We start from the raw sequence: 18,780 nt of genomic DNA, 5'->3' as shown, positions 1-18,780 counted from the left end.
CTGAAAGAATCTATTAGTGCTTTATCTTCCAGAATATAACCAAGTATAAGGAGCATTAGACAAATAATAATAAGTATGGAGGACAAATGGAGAATAAAAAAAAAAAGAAATAGTAAATCTTAAGATGATATGTTAGCCAATCGGTGGTACAATAGAAGGATGGTTGCAACTGATATCTTATAAAAAGAGATGATAAAATTTCAATAAGAAGACTAAATAAGCAAGGGAAATTATGTTAAGGTGACCCAGTATTTGAGAATTTGGTAGGCACCAGTCTGTACACATTCTCCTTAAAAGGAAATGATGGTGAGTGTGTAGCTAATGTTAAGTATGAAAGGACGATCAAAGTAGTAACATGAGTAAATCGAGTTAGTTAACAAGGCTTGCAACCCCCCCTGAACTATAAGCTGAAGGAAGTACTATTTATAGATGAGTTTCAGTGGATGAAACTGTTGCTTATGGGTAAATTTGAGGCTAAAGTTTGGAGAGCCAGGGGCAGTATATGTGGTTATATTAAGGAGAATGAACACATGAAATATCTTTTCTGGAATTATAGCATAGTACACATTTTTCACAGCCATGTTAGTTTAAGTGGAACTTATAGTTTCAAGGGCTCCTATCTAACCATGATGAGCTATTTCCTACAAAGGGTAGTAGGGAATGATAATGTTCTGATAGTCAAGTTGGGAAAGGAGATACAAGAAAAATTTTCTATGATCAATTACAAGTGTTACATAATATGAAGTATACGCTGGTAGGAGCCAATTGTAAGGTTAAAAGTCCAAAAGTAATGAAACTAGTAATTAAGATAAGACTAAGAAATAAAAAGAATATTGAAGTTGATGATGGGATGGACATCCTTGAAGGAAAAAGGTATAAGGGTGAGAGAGGACAAAGGTTAAAGAATAAGTACAATAGGTTGGAAAGATATCAACAATAGTAGAAACAGGAAAAGGAAGTGGATAAGATCCAAAGGACAGGACGAAAGCTCTTTAGAGTTGGTTACAATAATGAGAATAAGGAGGAATAAGTATGCTAGGGACACACTAAGAGATGTTTAAAATAAGTTATGGTGAGATGATAGATTAAAAGAGTAGTGGAGCCTCGATCTAAGTGCCATTATGTCTGAAAGTACATCATATAATAAAAAGCTTTAGGAAGAAGTCAAGATACTTCCATTCCAGAGAAGTGGGAAATGATAAGGTCGCGTTAACTGGGTTGTTAGGGAATATAAACACTTTTGTTATATAGGAGAAGAGACTCAATTCACTTTCCAATGTTGATAGATGGTATAGGGTACACTTGGCACTTGATGAAACTCTACATGACTAGTTACATAAGATTGACAGGAGTTGGTCTAAGGACCTTAGTAATGACACAAAGTAGATTGGAAATTCAAAGTATCATGGGGGATGAGAAGATGCATAGGTGTTGACCATTGAGGTCATAGGATAAGTAAAGATTTCGAATGAGATGCATATGATAGGTGCTACAGGAAGGCATCTCATAGGATATTATAGGATAAGGAACATAAGTCATGTCTTTAGGGAGTAGAGATTATTGAAATAGAGGAACGGGGACTAAAATCACTAAGAGATACGTTAGGGCATAATGAAGATGAGGTAAGCGCCAAAGTTGATTGAAGTTATGAGATATTAAGTCATGTGTAGTGGAGTTATAATGAGTATTAGAGATGTCAGAAAAAGGTAAATGAGCAGTCAGATATAATAGTTTAGTGTCAGAAGGAGAACGGTAGCTGGCGTTCTACAACAGGGGCAGATAGATGTAAAACATTTTTAACCATTTATGCAGATCCAAGGCGAAAAGATGTAGAATTTACAATGGGTGACTATGTATTCTTGAAGATTTCTCTTATAAAAAGGGTTATGATTTTTGGAAAGAAAGGCAAGTTGGCACCTCGTTACATATGACCTTTTGAGATCACGGACAGAGTGGGAGCAGTTGCCTATCAGTTGGAGTTTCCACCAAATCTTTTTCATGTTCACCCAGTATTTCACATTTTCATGCTTAGGAAGTATGTTCCCGATCCGTCTCATGTGCTGCAACCAGACATAGTAGAGTTAAATAAGAATTTGATCTTTGAGGAGCAACCAATAGCCATATTAGACTATCAGATGAGATAGCTTCGATCAAGGTAGATTCCTATGGTTAGTTCTATGGAGGAGTCAATCTGTGAAGGAATATACTTGGGAGTCATGGCGGGATATACGCAACAAGTACTCATAAGTTTGATATATAACTCTGTGTCATTGTTTTGCTTTATGTAAAATTCGAGGATGATTTTTCTGTAAGGGGGGAAGAATGTAACACCCTGAATTTTTAAATAATTATTTTATGTATAGTTATATGATTTTTAACTAGTTTGGCGAGCCTGGGAGAGGCAGTATGATGTTATTGCGATGTAGGCCTAAGGCCATTGGATTTAGAAGTGTGATTTGAGTCACTTTATAAGTTGGGTAGGTCCTAGGTGTAGAGACTATTCTGTTGGATTTCCGACATAAATTAGAGTGTCTTTTGATTTTCTAAGTTCTTATTTTGTATTAGAGCTGATAAATTTATTAATATAATTGTTTAGGTGAGCAGGGATAGCCATCTTCCTACATTCAGCTGCTCCAGTAGTCTCCGATGTACTGTGAGTAGATATTGATTTTATTTACAATTTTAATATTATTATATTCAAAGTATGTTCATGCATCACTTATACATATATGTATGAACATTAGGCACGATTTATATTGCATTTGTTCTTAATGATATTGCTGAGATTGTTATTTTATGGTGATTTAGAGCTGTGTGCGTGAGTGGGCGTATATGTGTTGTATATATGGATATGGATAGGACGGGTAGACGCGGTTGGAGCTGGACTCACTGGGACTCGATCATTATTATGGATAAGTCAAGGTAGGCATGGCTTTGAGTTGATCTCGCTGGCTCCCGCATTTGGATATTAAGAGAAAGTCCGGCTTTGAATTGATCTCGCTGACAGAGGTTGGTACTAAGAGAGCTATATAGAGGATTAGCTCCCGTATATATAAGTGTGAGTGTGGATGTGACACGGGTGTGTGAGTGCTCTAGATTGCTTTTGATGTGATTATGACTTGTCCTGTTTGAACTATGTGAAAGTGTTGCATTCATTTTTAGGGATGCACTAGACTTAGGTAGTTATAGAAATTGTATATAAATCAATATCTTACTCTATGAGTCGAACGCTCACTCCTGTTCACCCATTTTTTTTAGGTTACAGGAGAGTTTATTTCTTGTGTCTAACCTGCTTCCTACCTTGCAGGTCTATTAGCTGTTATTTTTGTATTTTGTATTGTTAAATTTGAATTTTATACCTCCACATGTGTAAAATCATTTTACTTAGCTTGGGATTGTAAGATTAATTATTTTGAAATTATAAACTTATTAATATATGTATGTATAATGAGTGGATGGATGATTATGTTGGATGAGAGACTTGAACTTCCATTTGATCTTATATTGAGTTATTGATGATTGTGAGGGAGAACTGAGCTCCCTATATATATATATATATATATATATATATATATTGTGATCACAGGTCGAGTGAGTTAAAAACTCCTCGCTTGATGGTTTAGTTTATGGCCAGACAATGTTCGGTTGATTTCTTGAAAATGGGCTTGTATATGAATTTCAAGGTTAGGTTAATGAATAATTAAACTTACTACGGGCTTTGAAAGCATTATGCTGACCCAAGTCCTAGTGCTGGTCCGGCCCATAATTTGAGTCGTGATAATTTACCTCCAAATTTAAAAATATATTAAAATGAATAAAAATATATTAGAAATAAAATGAATCCATTTCTAAATTTAGAAAGGATTCATTTCTAAATGGTAGAGATTGAAAAGGAAAAATAAATATTTAGAAAATCCATTTCTAAACTAGAATCAGATTCTACACTTCTTTTTAAATTAGAAACATATTTAATTTTATTTCTAATTTATTTTTAAATTGTAAAAAAGAAAACTTTAAAATTCAGAAAATTAAAAATAGATTCCCAATTTCATTTCTAAATCAAAAACAGATTCGATTATGTTTCTAAATTGTAGGTATTGAAAGAAAGTTTCAAAATTTAGATTATATTCCAAAATCCGTTTTCAATTAAGAAACAAAGTCAAATTTTTTTTTTTTTATATTGTAGACATTGAAAATTCATTTTTAAATGGTTTCAAATTTAAAAATGAATTAAAAAAAATTCATTTTAATTTGTGGAGAAAAAATTCCACCATTTTTTTTCTGATTAGAATTCGTTGAGGGTAAAATCTCATGCTTTTTAAATTGGAAATAGATTTTTGTAATCCATTTTTAGATTGCTTATAAAAAAAAAGTTTCCATTCTCATTTTATTTATTCATTCATTTTCTTTTCTTTTATTTCATTCTTTTTTCCATTTGCTTTCATTCCTTATCTTTCATCTATTTCCTTTCATTTCTTTCTCATTATCTTCATTTTAATTTTTCATATTATTTTTCCTTTTTTTCCTTTTCATTATTAATTTTTTTCCCATTTCATTCTCTTCCATTTTATTCATTTTCTTTCTATTTTTTCCATTTGATCTTTTATTTCATTTTTATTTTATTATTTTATTAATAGTTTACCATTTCATTTTTCTCTACTTTTCCATTTTCTCTTATATATTTTTTTTAAAAATTTTTATTCACAACTCTTTCGCCCATTTTAATTTTTATTAGTAATTTATTTTTAGTAATTTTTATTATAATATAGTTACGGTAATTTTTTGTTAAATTTATTTTTATTTGTAATTTTTAATAATATCTTTATATTATTTTTAGTAATAATGTATTTTTGTTAGTAATTTATTAATAGTTTTTTAGTAATTTATTTTTTTAATATTTTTATTATAACATATTAATGATGAATTTTGATTTGCATTTTTAATTTTATTAGTGATTTTGTTTTTAATATTTTTTTATAATATTATTATAATTTAAAAATAAATTATATATTTTTATTTTTCACCTTTATTAATTAGAAATAAAAAAATATCCGTTTCAAAACATAATCTTTTAATAAATTTTTCTTATGAAAAAGGGAATAGAAATGGACATAAATCTATTTGTAATTCGAAACAGATTAATCTCTCTTTTTTTTAGTTAGAAAGGGAATATATTTCATTTTAATTATAAATGGATTAAAAATGGAAAAATTTAGAAATAAAATTAAAACCAGAATTTATTTCTGTTTCTAATTCACTACTAATTTAGAAATAGATAAAAATTTTTATTTTTGTAATTATTAGCAACAAGCTAATTAGAAATTATTTTTTTTCTATTTTTGAACTAAATTAGAAATGATAATTTTTGTTTCTAATATGTTATTTTTTTTAATAGTGCATTATAAAATAGGCTAATTAATGGCGTAAAGAAAAATAATAAATTTGATATTTTTTTTAGTTTTTCATATATATGAGAAATTAACTTGTACCATTTTTTTTTTTAAATTTTATCTCCCATTCATGCTTATGTGAAATTAATGAAGTCCTAAAATTGCAAACAAGACCAAAATGATAAGCTACTATCATTTGCATTAATTGCAAGAGCAACCAAAACTATAAATCCTAAAATTAATAAGTTTTTCTGAGTGTATTGGAGTGGTCTCTAAAATTATAAAGTTTTAAGTTTGAATCCCAAGTAGGATTAATTCTATAAAAAAATTATAAATTTTGATTTTTTAATTTAAATTTCAAATAATTAATCCCCTAAAAACATAATTTTTCTAAAAATTACTTTTAAGCTTTTTTTTTTCCCTTACTATAATAGCAATCTAAATATTTGATTTTTGCTCAAATTTCAGTATTTTTTATTTTAATTTTTTTATAATATTTATCTTTATATAGTTTTAATGATTTTCTTTTTTGTAAAGTATTAAGAGAATTAAAAAGATTGTATTTGGTAGGATTGCAAATCTCATATCCACTCCAAAATATCCGGTTAGGTTAAAATTATCCTAAAATAGTAAATAAAAAATTTGATGCTAAGGGAGAGTTAATTTTTTTAATGTCTTTAACCAATTTTTACATATGAGGATTAATTTTTTTTAAGGGATTTTAATGACGCACTTTTTTATATAGACTTCATGCATTTAGAATAAATAATTTTAAAGTGCTTGTCACGACCCAACCTATGGGCCAGACTGGCATTAGGACATGGGCCGGCCTAAAATCTTCGAGGCTTGTAGTAAGCCTAACTATTCTTTAACCCAATCCTAAAGCCCATATTGAGCCTAATTTCAAGAAATCAATCGGACAGAGTTCGGCTATAACATGGACCACCCAACGGGGAGTTTTTGACTCACCTGACCTGTAAACACAATATATATCAATTTGGGGAGCTCAACTCACCCTCCACATACTCATCATGTCATAAAATCAATTGGGAGCTCAGCTCTCTTATTCAATCCAATCATACATGCATTTAATAGATTTACAGATCCAAAATGGCATTATATTACAGACCCAAATCAAATAAAATACTTCTAACATATGCAGAGTTCTAGAATTTAGTAAAGTTATATAAAACATAACAGATATTACTAGATGACCTGCGAAGGAGAGAGATAGGTTAAAACTCAATAAGAAATCTCCTGTATTCTGGAAAAAAAAGGTAAACAGGAGTGAACGCTAGTCTTAGAGAGTAAAATACTGATTTTAAGTACAATTTCTATAGCTATCTAAGGTTAGTGCACCATAAGGGATGGAATGCAACACTTTCAAAGATTTCATACAAGTCACATCACAGACAACAAAAAGGTAATTTGGAGCACTCACATACCCATATAATGTTCAAACAATATATATATATATATATATATATATATATATATGGGAGCTGATCCCCTAAATAACTCTCTTAAATCCAACCTCTGCCAGCGAGTACATCTCAAGCCAGACTTTCTCTTGATAGTCCAAATGCGTAGGCCAGTGAGATCAACTCGAGCCGTGCCTACCCCGTCTTAACCACAATAGGATTGGGTCCCAGCGAGTCAAGCTCCAGCCGCGTCTACCCGTCCTGCCCATATCAAACATCACCACAGACACACACGCACACATCTCCAAATTACCATAAAACAACATCCATATTCATTTCATCAATTGAAAATGCAATATAAAGCGTGCCTAGTATTTAACTACGTAAATATATATTTATAAGTGATGCATGGGCATGCCTTGAATATATATAATATTAAAATTATAGTTAAAATCAATATTTTACTTACAGACGTAAATCGATGTCACTGTGGTAGCTGGGCGGAGGAGGAAGGCTGCCCTGACTTACCTGACAATTACATTATAATTATTTAATATAATTAACTCAAGACAAGCTTAAAAAGAACCAAATACACCTTAAGTTATACCGAAAATCCAGTAGAATTCTCCCTATACTTAGGACCTGCAAAGTAGTTCAAATCACACTTCTAAAGCCACACATCATCTCAACAATAACACATGGCCCCTCATAGGCCCTCTAACTCATGCAAATCTCACATAATCTAACAATTCAATTATAAGGTTTAAAACAGATAGTTTGCAAAAGTCATTCTAGCTAGCTCTAAAAAATCTAAAATTTTATCTCGTTGTCCTTAGCAATATTATAGAGCTAATGCAAAAGGAATTATAATTTTCTAGCTACCCACAAATATTTTATGGAATTTTATTCTAAACCCAGCACTATAAAATTGAAGAAACTCAGAGTTCGGCTTTACCTATGCCAATTATGACGCTTGGAACAAGTCTGAGGCGTCTGAAAATGGTGGGGTAGCTTATAACTTTGACCCAGCTTTGAAGTGATTATGGCAGCTTATTTGGTCAGCCCGAAATTGCAGATTCGGCCGATGATCAAATTGCCATGAAATGAAAGTACCTGCGTAAAGCTCACAACATCAGGGGTTAAACTAAAATATTTATATTTACATATAAAATAATTATTGAAAAATTAGGGGTGTTACATTCTCCCCCCCCCCCCTTACAGAAAATTCATCCTCGAATTTTACACAAAGCAGAATAAAGAATTACAAGATTACACAATGGACGAGTACGGGTACTTGTTGCGCATGTCCTGCACTGACTCCCAGGTACACTCTTCTATTGATTAGCTCCTCCATAAAACCTTAACTATAAGGATTTGTTTTGACCTTAGCCACCTCATTTGAAAGTCCACTATGGCTACTAGCTGCTCCTCGAAGGTTAGGTTTTCCTTCAACTCTATTGTGTCAGGTTGTAACATATGGGAATGATCAGGTATGTACTTCCTAAGCATGGAAATGTGGAACACTGGGTGGACATGAGAAAAGCTTGGTGGTAACTCCAATCGATAGGCCTCTGCTCCAACTTTATCAGTAATCTCAAAAGGCCCTATGTATCGGGATGCGAGCTTACCCTTCTTCGCAAATCTCATAACTCTCTTCATCGGAGAGACCTTCAGGAATACATAATCGCTCACTACAAACTCTAAATCCTTTTGCCTAGGATCTGCATAGCTCTTTTGTCTATTGTAGTGTCTTAGTTATCATCATCATTTCATAGCGTAACTCGTACCTCAAACCACTCCTCAATCTTTTTCTGACATCTTCAGTACTCACTATACCTCCACTGCACTTGACTTGATATCTCATAACTTTAATAAGCTTTGGTGCTTACCTCTCCTTCATTGTGTCTTAACGTATCTCTTAGTGACTTCAGTCTCCATTCCTCTGTTTCAACAATCTCTACTTCCCAAAGACATAACTTATGTTCCTTATCCTATAGTATCCTATGAGATGATTTCCTGTAGCACCTATCATAGGCATCTCATTCGAAATTTCTACTTGTTCTATGACCTCAATGGTCAATACCTATGCATCTTCTCACTCCCATGATACTTCGAATTTCCAATCTCCTTTGTGTCATTACTAAGGTCCTTAGACCAACTCCCGTCCATCTTATGCAACTATTCATGTAGAGTTCCATCGAAATGCCGAGTGTACCTACACCATCTATGCTTCTTCTACATTCTAATTTGGTATCCTGCAGCACTAGCCTTTGTTCCCCTTTATTACCAATCTGTGTGGTGTAAGGATGTGACTCATGTTGTCTGTTTTACAATGTCTCATGAAACACCCTTCTGAAATAACTACTTTTGCATGCACCTTAGCCAAGATCATTGCTAATTCCGTTGGCCATTAAAGCTTTAGCTAGATCCTCCCATACTAAAAACATTTTTACCTTCCTAATTCGATGATACTACAAACTTCTAACTTACTTTGTGTCACCAAAGAGTTCCTTATAACAATTCCTACCTATCTTAGGTAATTAGTTGTGTAGAGTTCCACCCAGTCAACACTACTTATCATAGCCTACTCATTTCCTAAAAAGAGAGTTACTTGACTTCTGCTTAAAACTTCTTACTATCTGACGTGCTTTCGAACACATTGGTAGTTAAATTGAGGCTCCATTATTTGTTTAGTCTATCATCTCGCCATAACTTGTTTTAAACATCTCTTTGTGTGTCCCTAGCATACTTGTTCCTTCTTATTCTCATCATTGTAACCAACTCTACCGAGCTTTTCTCCTATCCTTTAGATCTTATCCACTTTCTTTTCCTGTTTCTGCTATTACTGATATCTTTCCAACCTACTGTACTTATTCTTTAACCTTTGTCCTCTCTTACCCTTATACCTTTTCCTCCAAGGATGTCCATTCCATCATCGACTTTAATCTACTTTTTATTTCTTAGTTTTATCTTGATTGCTAGTTCCATCACTTTCGGAATTCTAACCTTACGATTGACTCCTACCAGCACATCCTTCACATTATGTAACACCTGTGATACCATAGAAAATTCTTATTGTATCTTCTTTTCCAACTTGACCATCAGAAGTTATCATTCCCTACCACCCTTTGTAGGAAATCGCTCATCATAGTTAGATAGGAGCCCTTGAAACTATAAGTTCCACCCAAACTAATATGGCTATGGGAAATGTGTGATATGCCATAATTCTAGACAAGATACTTTACATGTCCATTCTCCTTAATATAACCACATATACTACCCACAACTCTCCAAACTTCAGCCTCAAATTAATCCATCAGCAACAATTTCATCCACTGTAACTCATCCACTAATAGTACTTCCTCCAGCTTATAGTTCAAAAGAGTTGCAAGCCCTAATAACTAACTCCATTTAACTCCTGTCACTACTTTGATCGTCTTTTCATACTTAACATTAGGTACACACTTAACGTCATTTTCTTTTAAGGATAATGTGTATAGATTGGTGCCTACCAAATTCTTAAATACTGGATCGCCTCCACATAATTTTCCTTACTTATGTAGTATTTTTCTTAAAATTTCATCATCTCCTTTTTATAAGATATAAATCGCGACCATCCTTCTATTGTACCACCAATTGGCTGACATATCATCTTAAGATTTACTATCTCTACTTATACTATATTTTTACCCTTTTTGCCTACCCTCGCTCCTTAGCATTCCTATATTTTGCTGTATTCTAGAAGATATCTCTCGTTAACTGACTCTTCCAGAATTTGATTCCAATCATAGTGTAGACCCTTATTTTGTGATGAGTATGTGCATTGAGGCCGTGGGAAACCCGATGATGAAAAATTATATGACTGTAAGATGTAATTGGAGGCATTGAGCTGAATTATTAATTTCGTGGCATGATCTTGAAAAAATAAAAATAATAATAAAGTTTTGGAAAATTAATTTAATTAAATTTAAATAAAATTTTATTTTGTTTAAATTTAATATTGGTAGTTTTTTAAATGGATCTAATTAAGTTTAATTGGGCTCCATGGGCCTAAGAAAGCCTAGTTAGGAATTTTAAATGGGACCCATTTAATTATTTTCTAAAAATTAAAATAACAAAATATCTCTCTCCTCCTTGGCCCCACTCTCTTCCTCACTCCCTATTGGTGCCTTCCATTTTTTCCTGTCTTCGTATTGGTTGAAACACCTCACCCATATCCTAGTTTTATTCGAATTCTGCAATCGCAGTTGTTTAAGTCATCTAAACTTTATCACCCTAAGACTCCAAATCCTACCACACCTCTTCCTCATTCCCTATTGGTGCCTTCCATTTTTTTCTTGTCTTCCTATTGGATGAAACACCTCACCCATATCCCAGTCTTATTCAAATTCTGCAATTGTAGTTGTTTAAGTCATCTAAACTTTATCATCCTAAGACTCCAAATCCTACCACACCCTTCCTCTTTTCCTATTGGTGCCTTCCATTTTTTCCTGTCTTCCTATTGGTTGAAACACCTCACCCATTTCCCAGTCTTATTCGAATTCTACAATTGTAGTTGTTCAAGTCATCTAAACTTTATCATCCTAAGACTCCAAACCCTATCACACCTCTCTCCCAAAACCCTATAAATACCCTACTAGAGAAGAGAAGAAGGGGATGATGGGAGGAAAGAGGAAGAGAAAATTCAGAGCTATAGGAAATTTAGAGATATTCAAGACTCTTTGAGTTCTTTCTTATTTTTTTTTCTTTTCTTCAAGAAGATTTGCATACAAGATTTCTATAAGGTCAGTTTTTTTATTGTTTTCTTTTCAAGATCTATGCCACACAATATTTTAATTCTATGCTCTTTGTCTTCAATTTATTTTATATGTTCATATGGATCATGTAATCATGTTTAATTTGAGGGGATACACAACTCTGCACATGTTTAGTTTCTGTCTCTTTATTCCTTTTATTTTCTTTAGTTTCTTTATTTTTTATTACAAACAAAATTGGTAAGTAGACCTAAGGTAAGTACCAAAAAGGTCATTTGCGTGGAGCTAATATCGAGCTAAACGGGAGTAAGACAGGGATATCATTGCCATACTAGAAGAGAAGACCCTTTTTTAAGGGTAGCTTGCCCCAATGGCAACTGCATTTATCAACAAGTAAGTAGCTCTAAACTTCTCGAATAACCATTGGCATGAAATTGTAGTAATAATAGAACTTTCATTTGGTAAATTAAAATTAACTTTGTTTTTAATTTAACTGACTTTTGCATGTAATTAATTTAAATAAATACTTTGTAAATTAAAATTAATCTTGTTTGTAAATTAAACTAATATTGGCATATAAAATAAATTTAATTTAATACTTGGTAATTGTAAAATGAATTTGCATGTTAGAAATCTTTATTAGGTTGTGATTGTTTGGGACTTATGTGATATTAGAATAAATTACACATGTACATAATTAACTTAGTTCAATTATCCTTAGGGTAACTTGGTGAAAATTAATTATTTAGGTTAAATAGAAACATAGGGTTATTTGAAATTGAATTTGTTTGTAAATTAAATTCCCAATAATAAATTAATTTTAGTCATCTGGTAAATATCATTTAAATAATTAGCAACCCCATAGATAGGAATTACTTGTGCATGAAAATTGTGTGTAAACAACAACCCTTTTTGTGAATTACTTGCGTGTGTAGGATTAGAATTGCATTTTTTAGGATAAAGTTTAATAAAGGAATAATAAACAAGACTTCTAGAAACATTAGTAGAGGACTGGCACTCGAATTAACGAGGTTAGACCAGGCGTAAGGGGTGCCTAACACCTTCCCCTTACGTACCCACTATCCCGAACCTAGACATTGGGCTATGGTAATGACGGTTGTGGAAACTCTGCAAGGAGTAAGTTGCCATCCATGACCCTCGGAAGAAACACTGAATATGTCCCGGTTATTACCCGGGTGGCGACTCCTGTCTATCTATGCCTTTGTGGCATAAATCCTTAGTACCGTGGTAGTGTTATGGGAAGACGGTACTTACCAGTGGTTTGATTCTATTAGGATTGTATGAAGTGCATGTCTAGGAAATGCTGTCTAAGGAGGTGGTACTTAAGTGAGACCATTGTGACTCCACCATCTTTCCTGGGCATTACCTGGTGCATTTTATATAATTCTAATGGATGATATTTCGCCTCACGCCCCACCCCCACACATAGTTATTGCCATAACTCTTATCCTAGTACTTCTCAGTGACTTGTGACTATCACTCATACATATCTCTTCTGGCTCTATCTCTTACTATAGTTCTGTCACTTATTTACATTCATGTTTTATTATAAAGAGACCCTATTGGTCATACTGAAAATGCTTACCTAACTCTTAATCGCAGGCCCCATAACTGCTATCACACCATCTCTATTCATAACCTAAGTCTATGTGCCATTTTCTATCGTCCCTTTTTGCTCGTCATGCTTATTTGAACCACTAGGTTTACTTTTATTTAACTTACTAATTAATTCGCTCCTTTGCCTGATAGGGCAATTTAAGACACCATTGCACATCCGATAACTTTTGTTTGCTCTAATTGCATTCCTCATACTGTTAGAAGTCTAAATGGACTTATCTCGTTGCTACCTACTCCATCTTGGGAACAGGAATGGACAGAGTCTGATCCATATCTTGTAACTCTAAACCCCATGTTTTGGCTCCTGACACTGCCCAAACTATAACCTGCTCTAAGTCTTACACTTTTAGATTCTATATCTTGATAGCTATCCTCACTCATGTAATCTCATTCTGGGCTTTCTAATATTACCTTTCAGTTCATCCTATTTACCTTACTCAGGAAGGCACTTTATGTACTTTATATCTCACTGTGATCTTTCTAACCTTGTCCTATTCTTGGCTATTCCATTTGTTCTTTAATTCATCTCTTTTATCTTAGCCAAAATAGAACCTTTATTACTTTATTCCTTAGCTCGACTCTTCTTATTGAGTTGACCACTATGCTAGATAACTGTATTTTTCAGTGTCTCTGCTAGGTTATCTTTACCATTGTACTACTCAGAATTGGTCTTTCAACCACTCTAATTAGCACTTTCACTGCCATTCAAATTTCTTTCCTGTTACATCTAAAACCAACTATCCAACTTTTCATTTCTATAATTCCTTTTATCTATTGACTTATTCTCGTTGACTTGTAGTCATTATCCTTTCCTTTGCTTAGCTACAAACTACCTTCTAATACCTCAAGGAGGGAATATATAGGATCCCCTTTTTCCTTGCTACTCAAAAGCTCTGCATCTATCATGATCTGATCCCTTATGATCCTTATAACGAAAATCATACTCTCCCTAAGGGGGGGTACCTGAGCCAACTATTCTATATCACACTACAGTCCCATTTAGGACATTATTCCACAAATCATTATTTTAGTGGTACTCTTTGTCTCTCCTGGGAAGACATTACCATTCTTTGCAGCATAACTGACTACAATAGAGGTACTACATCTATAGCATTTCCACAACTATATAAAGCTATCTGCTCTCTTCTTATATTGTAAACTTTCCTAGGATGCCATTTCGCAGACTACGAATATTATTCGTAACCTCCAGTCTTCTTTAGGGAGTAGAGCCATACTTACACTTCACTATCACACAAAGAAGGTGTTACCTTCATCAAACTTTAGGTAATACGTCCACCGTAATGCCAACACTGCCAACGATCTCATACCAAAGACCAGATGATCCCGCTAAGTAGGTGTCATCACTACACTACAACCATGCTAAAAACCTCTAGTTTCATGCCACTTATGCTATAGCTCTGCACTCAAGTTAGGATAACTGAGTCACTAACTCTAGTTATCACCCAAGTGCGACCTTTGATATTTTATCTCTAGGTTCTTAAACTGCTAACTAGGAGTCCTAAAGTCTTCTGTAGAAATAAAATTATGTTCTAGCATAACTATACCAAAATAGAAGTTATCTGCAAACACCCTCATCATGGTGCACCACTGGGAAGCACGCAGCTCTACACAATAATCCCATGTCGGCACTGTAATTTGTAGCTTACAGCACAAATATTGAGAATATTGTATAGTTACAACGTTATGTCCCATATACCAGATTTCTCAATCCTCTTATCTCTCTTGAACTCACTAATACTATACATTTAGGCTATCCACTGTGTTAGCAGTGGTACCTTTAATCCCATCTAGGGCAGTTATGCTATCATAACTCACCTTTAAATACTAGTACCTTGCACTAGATAGGCACATCATTAGTTCCATACTAATAAAAGCATAGCATTTTTTTGGAGTACGTATTCCCATGGCAGACCTTAACACGTCTGCTAACTCTACTTCACATCTCTATGTACTCCATGAAAATCAAGACACTAACTAAAGCACTCTTATATTACCCAAAGTATAACGTAGAAGCTAGAAATAAGGAGTTATAAAAGAAGATGAAATAGGATCCTATACTCTGCATGCAGACCCCTAACCAGACTCTTTTTAACCCTTAGACATGTACTTCTCATGAATCTGGAGCTTAAGCTCTGATACCAACTTTGTCACAACCCAACCTATGGGTCGGATCGGCACTAGGACCAGGGCCAGCCTAAAGCCGCCGAGGCCTGTAGTAAGCCTAACTATTCCTTAACCCAATCCTAAGGCCCATATTGAGTCCAATTTCAAGAAATCAAACAGACAGTGTCCTGCTATAACATGGACCACTCAACGGGGAGTTTTTGACTCACCTGACCTATAAACACAATATATATCAATTTGGGGAGCTCAGCTCACCCTCTACATACTCATCATGTCATAAAATCAAATGGGAGCTGAGCTCTCTCATTCAATCCAATCATACATGCATTTAATAGATTTACGGATCCAACATGGCATTATATTATAGACCCAAATCAAATAAAATACTTCTAACACATGTGGAGTTCTAGAATTTAGTAAAGTTATACAAAACATAACAGATATTACTAGATAACCTGCGAAGGAGAGAGGCAGGTTAAAACTCAACAAGAAATCTCCTGTAACCTAGAAAAATAAGGTAAACAGGAGTGAGCGCTCAAATCAGAGAGTAAAATACTGATTTTAAGTACAATTTCTATAGCTATCTAAGGTTAGTGCACCCTAAGGGATGGAATACAACACTTTCAAAGATTTCATACAAGTCACATCACAAACAATGAAAAGGTAATTTGGAGCACTCACACACCCCTATAATATTCAAACAATATATATAAATATATATAGGAGCTGATCCCCTAAACAGCTCTCTTAAATCCAACCTCTGCCAGTGAGTACAACTCAAGCCTGACTTTCTCTTAATATTCTAAATGCAGGGGCCAGCGAGATCAACTCGAGTCGTGCCTACCCCGTCTTAACCACAATAGGATCGAGTCCAGTGAGTCAAGCTCCAGCCGCGTCTACCCGTCTTGCCCATATCCAATATCACCATACACACACACTACACACGCACACAGCTCCACGTTACCATAAAACAACATCCATATTCATTTCATCAATTAAAAATGCAATATAAAGCGTGCCTAATATTTAACTACGTAAATATATATTTATAAGTGATGCATGGGCATGCCTTGAATATATATAATATCAAAATTATAGTTAAAATTAATATTTTATTCACAGACATAAATCGAGGTCACTGTAGTGGTTGGGCGAAGGAGGAAGGCTGTTCTGGCTTACTTGACAATTACATTACAATTATTTAATATAATTGACTCAATACAAGCTTAAAAAGAACCAAAGACACCCTAAGTTGTGCCGAAAATTCGGTAGAATTCTCTCTATACTTGGGACCTACCCAACTTGTAAAGTAGTTCAAATCACACTTCTAAAGCCACACATTATCTCAACAACAACACATGGCCCCTCTAACTTATGCAAATCTCACATAATCTAACAATTCAATTATAAGTTTTAAAACGGATATTTTGCAAAAATCATTCTAGCTAGCTCTTAAAAATCTAAAATTTTATCTCGTAGTCCTTAGCAATATTATAGAGCTAATACAAAAGAAATTAAAATTTTCTAGCTACCCACGAATATTTTATAAAATTTTATTCTAAACCCAGCACTATAAAATTGAAGAAACTCAGAGTTCGGGTTTACTTATGCCAATTCTGACACTTGGAACGCGTTCGAGGCGTCTGAAAATAGTGGGGTAGCCTATAACTTTGACCCTTTTCCGAAGTGATTCCGGTAACTTATCTGCTCGGCCCGAAATTGCAGATTCGGGCGACGATCGAATTGCCACGAAACGAAAGTACCTACGTAAAGCCCACAACACCAGAGGTTAGACTAAAATATTTATATTTACATATAAAATAATTATTTGAAAATTAGGGGTATTGCAGTGCTTTTCAATAGATTCAAATTCTAATTAATAAGAAAGAGGATTCTTATTTTTACCAACTTGGTTAACTTTATTAAATTTTGGGTAAATTTTGCTGGCTGTTACTGAGCTTTAAAAATAATTACAAAATTGTTACTCAACTTCAATTTTTTCCTTAAAAGTCATTCAACTTTAATTTGAGTATCATTAAAACTACTATTACCGGATATTGCAGGTCTTTAGGTTACTTGCTGAGCTATCATCCTTCTTATAAAAGGAAATTAGTTAGTTACCCTTCCCTTACATTAAAATCCCTTTTCTTTCATCCTTTTTTCTTCTCTCTTAAACTCTATCTTGCACTCCCTCCCTCTACTTACAAAGATTCTTGAGCCACCCCACCATGAATACTCATGGACAATGAGTTTCAATAACAAACAAATGAATATAGATCACCATTATAATGTCATTTTAGACAAGATAAAAGAAATAACAAAATGCAATTTTAGGAAAAGATGAGATTATCACAATATATCATTATCAAAATATAGTGAAAAAATTATCAAAGAAAAAAAATGAGAATACCATAGCAATGCCACCAAATGAATAGCTAAATAGAGCATGAAAAAACTATTGAATCTTATCATTGTGTGCTTACAAATGAGATAATAAAATTCATTATTAGACAAAATCAACAAAGCAAGAATTGCAACATAAAAAAAATCAAATGGTAAGAAAATGCTATGGAACCTCGTAACTGCATACCCACAACATGAGATAACAGGATTCATCCATATAACAAAACTAATAAAGCATAATAAAATACCTTGTACTGGAGTAAAGCCAAAGAGCAAAAAATGCCATTGTATTCGCAAAACTCAAATCCATTCAACTCCAAACAAAACTAATAAAATTAAACTTTGTAATCCATTGATGCTACCTTCACATTGAGATTTCATTGTCTGTATTCCCATGCATCAAGATTTACACTTTGCTCATTCCAAATCTCAATCCTGAAATAACATTGAAATAACAACGCCTCTACTAGCCCTAAGTCTATCTTAAAAACTGCATGAATCCAGTCTTCAAAATTAGCCCAAAATGAGATATAATCAATCTTAGAGGATGCAAAAAACCCAATCGAATCTTCGAAGGTCCAAACAGTAAAGAAAGCCAGTAATGATATTTGATGTGGATCTTGTGATAGACGCAATTGCAGAATGCAACTTCGTAAAAGGAGGGGAGAAGCTTGAGCTTCTTTGTTACAGTTGTGAGGAGGGAGGATAGTGAAAGTAGTGACTCTGCTGGTGAGAATTGAATAACAATTACCAATGACTTGATTTCATGACCAATCTGAGATTATCAAGGCAAAAACAAGCTAAAATGCTTTTGTATGCATCTGGGGAAGAGGCACGATAGTGGGAAAGTGCTAAATAACAGCCAAATTGGGATTTTGGAAATGGGTCTTGCAAGAAATGATCTTGCCATGGCCACAAAAAAATTATACCCATCTATATCTATGAGGCAATGAGTGAGAGTAACGCTTGAAGGAGGAGGAAAGCTTTAGGTGATGTTTAGGCAATGAGAAACCGAAGGAAAGTAAGGAA

Source organism: Hevea brasiliensis, chromosome 10 (assembly GCF_030052815.1).
Source record: "Hevea brasiliensis isolate MT/VB/25A 57/8 chromosome 10, ASM3005281v1, whole genome shotgun sequence".
NCBI lineage: Eukaryota > Viridiplantae > Streptophyta > Magnoliopsida > Malpighiales > Euphorbiaceae > Hevea > Hevea brasiliensis.
The sequence above is the reverse complement of the archived record's forward strand: the minus strand, read 5'-3'. Positions refer to the sequence as shown.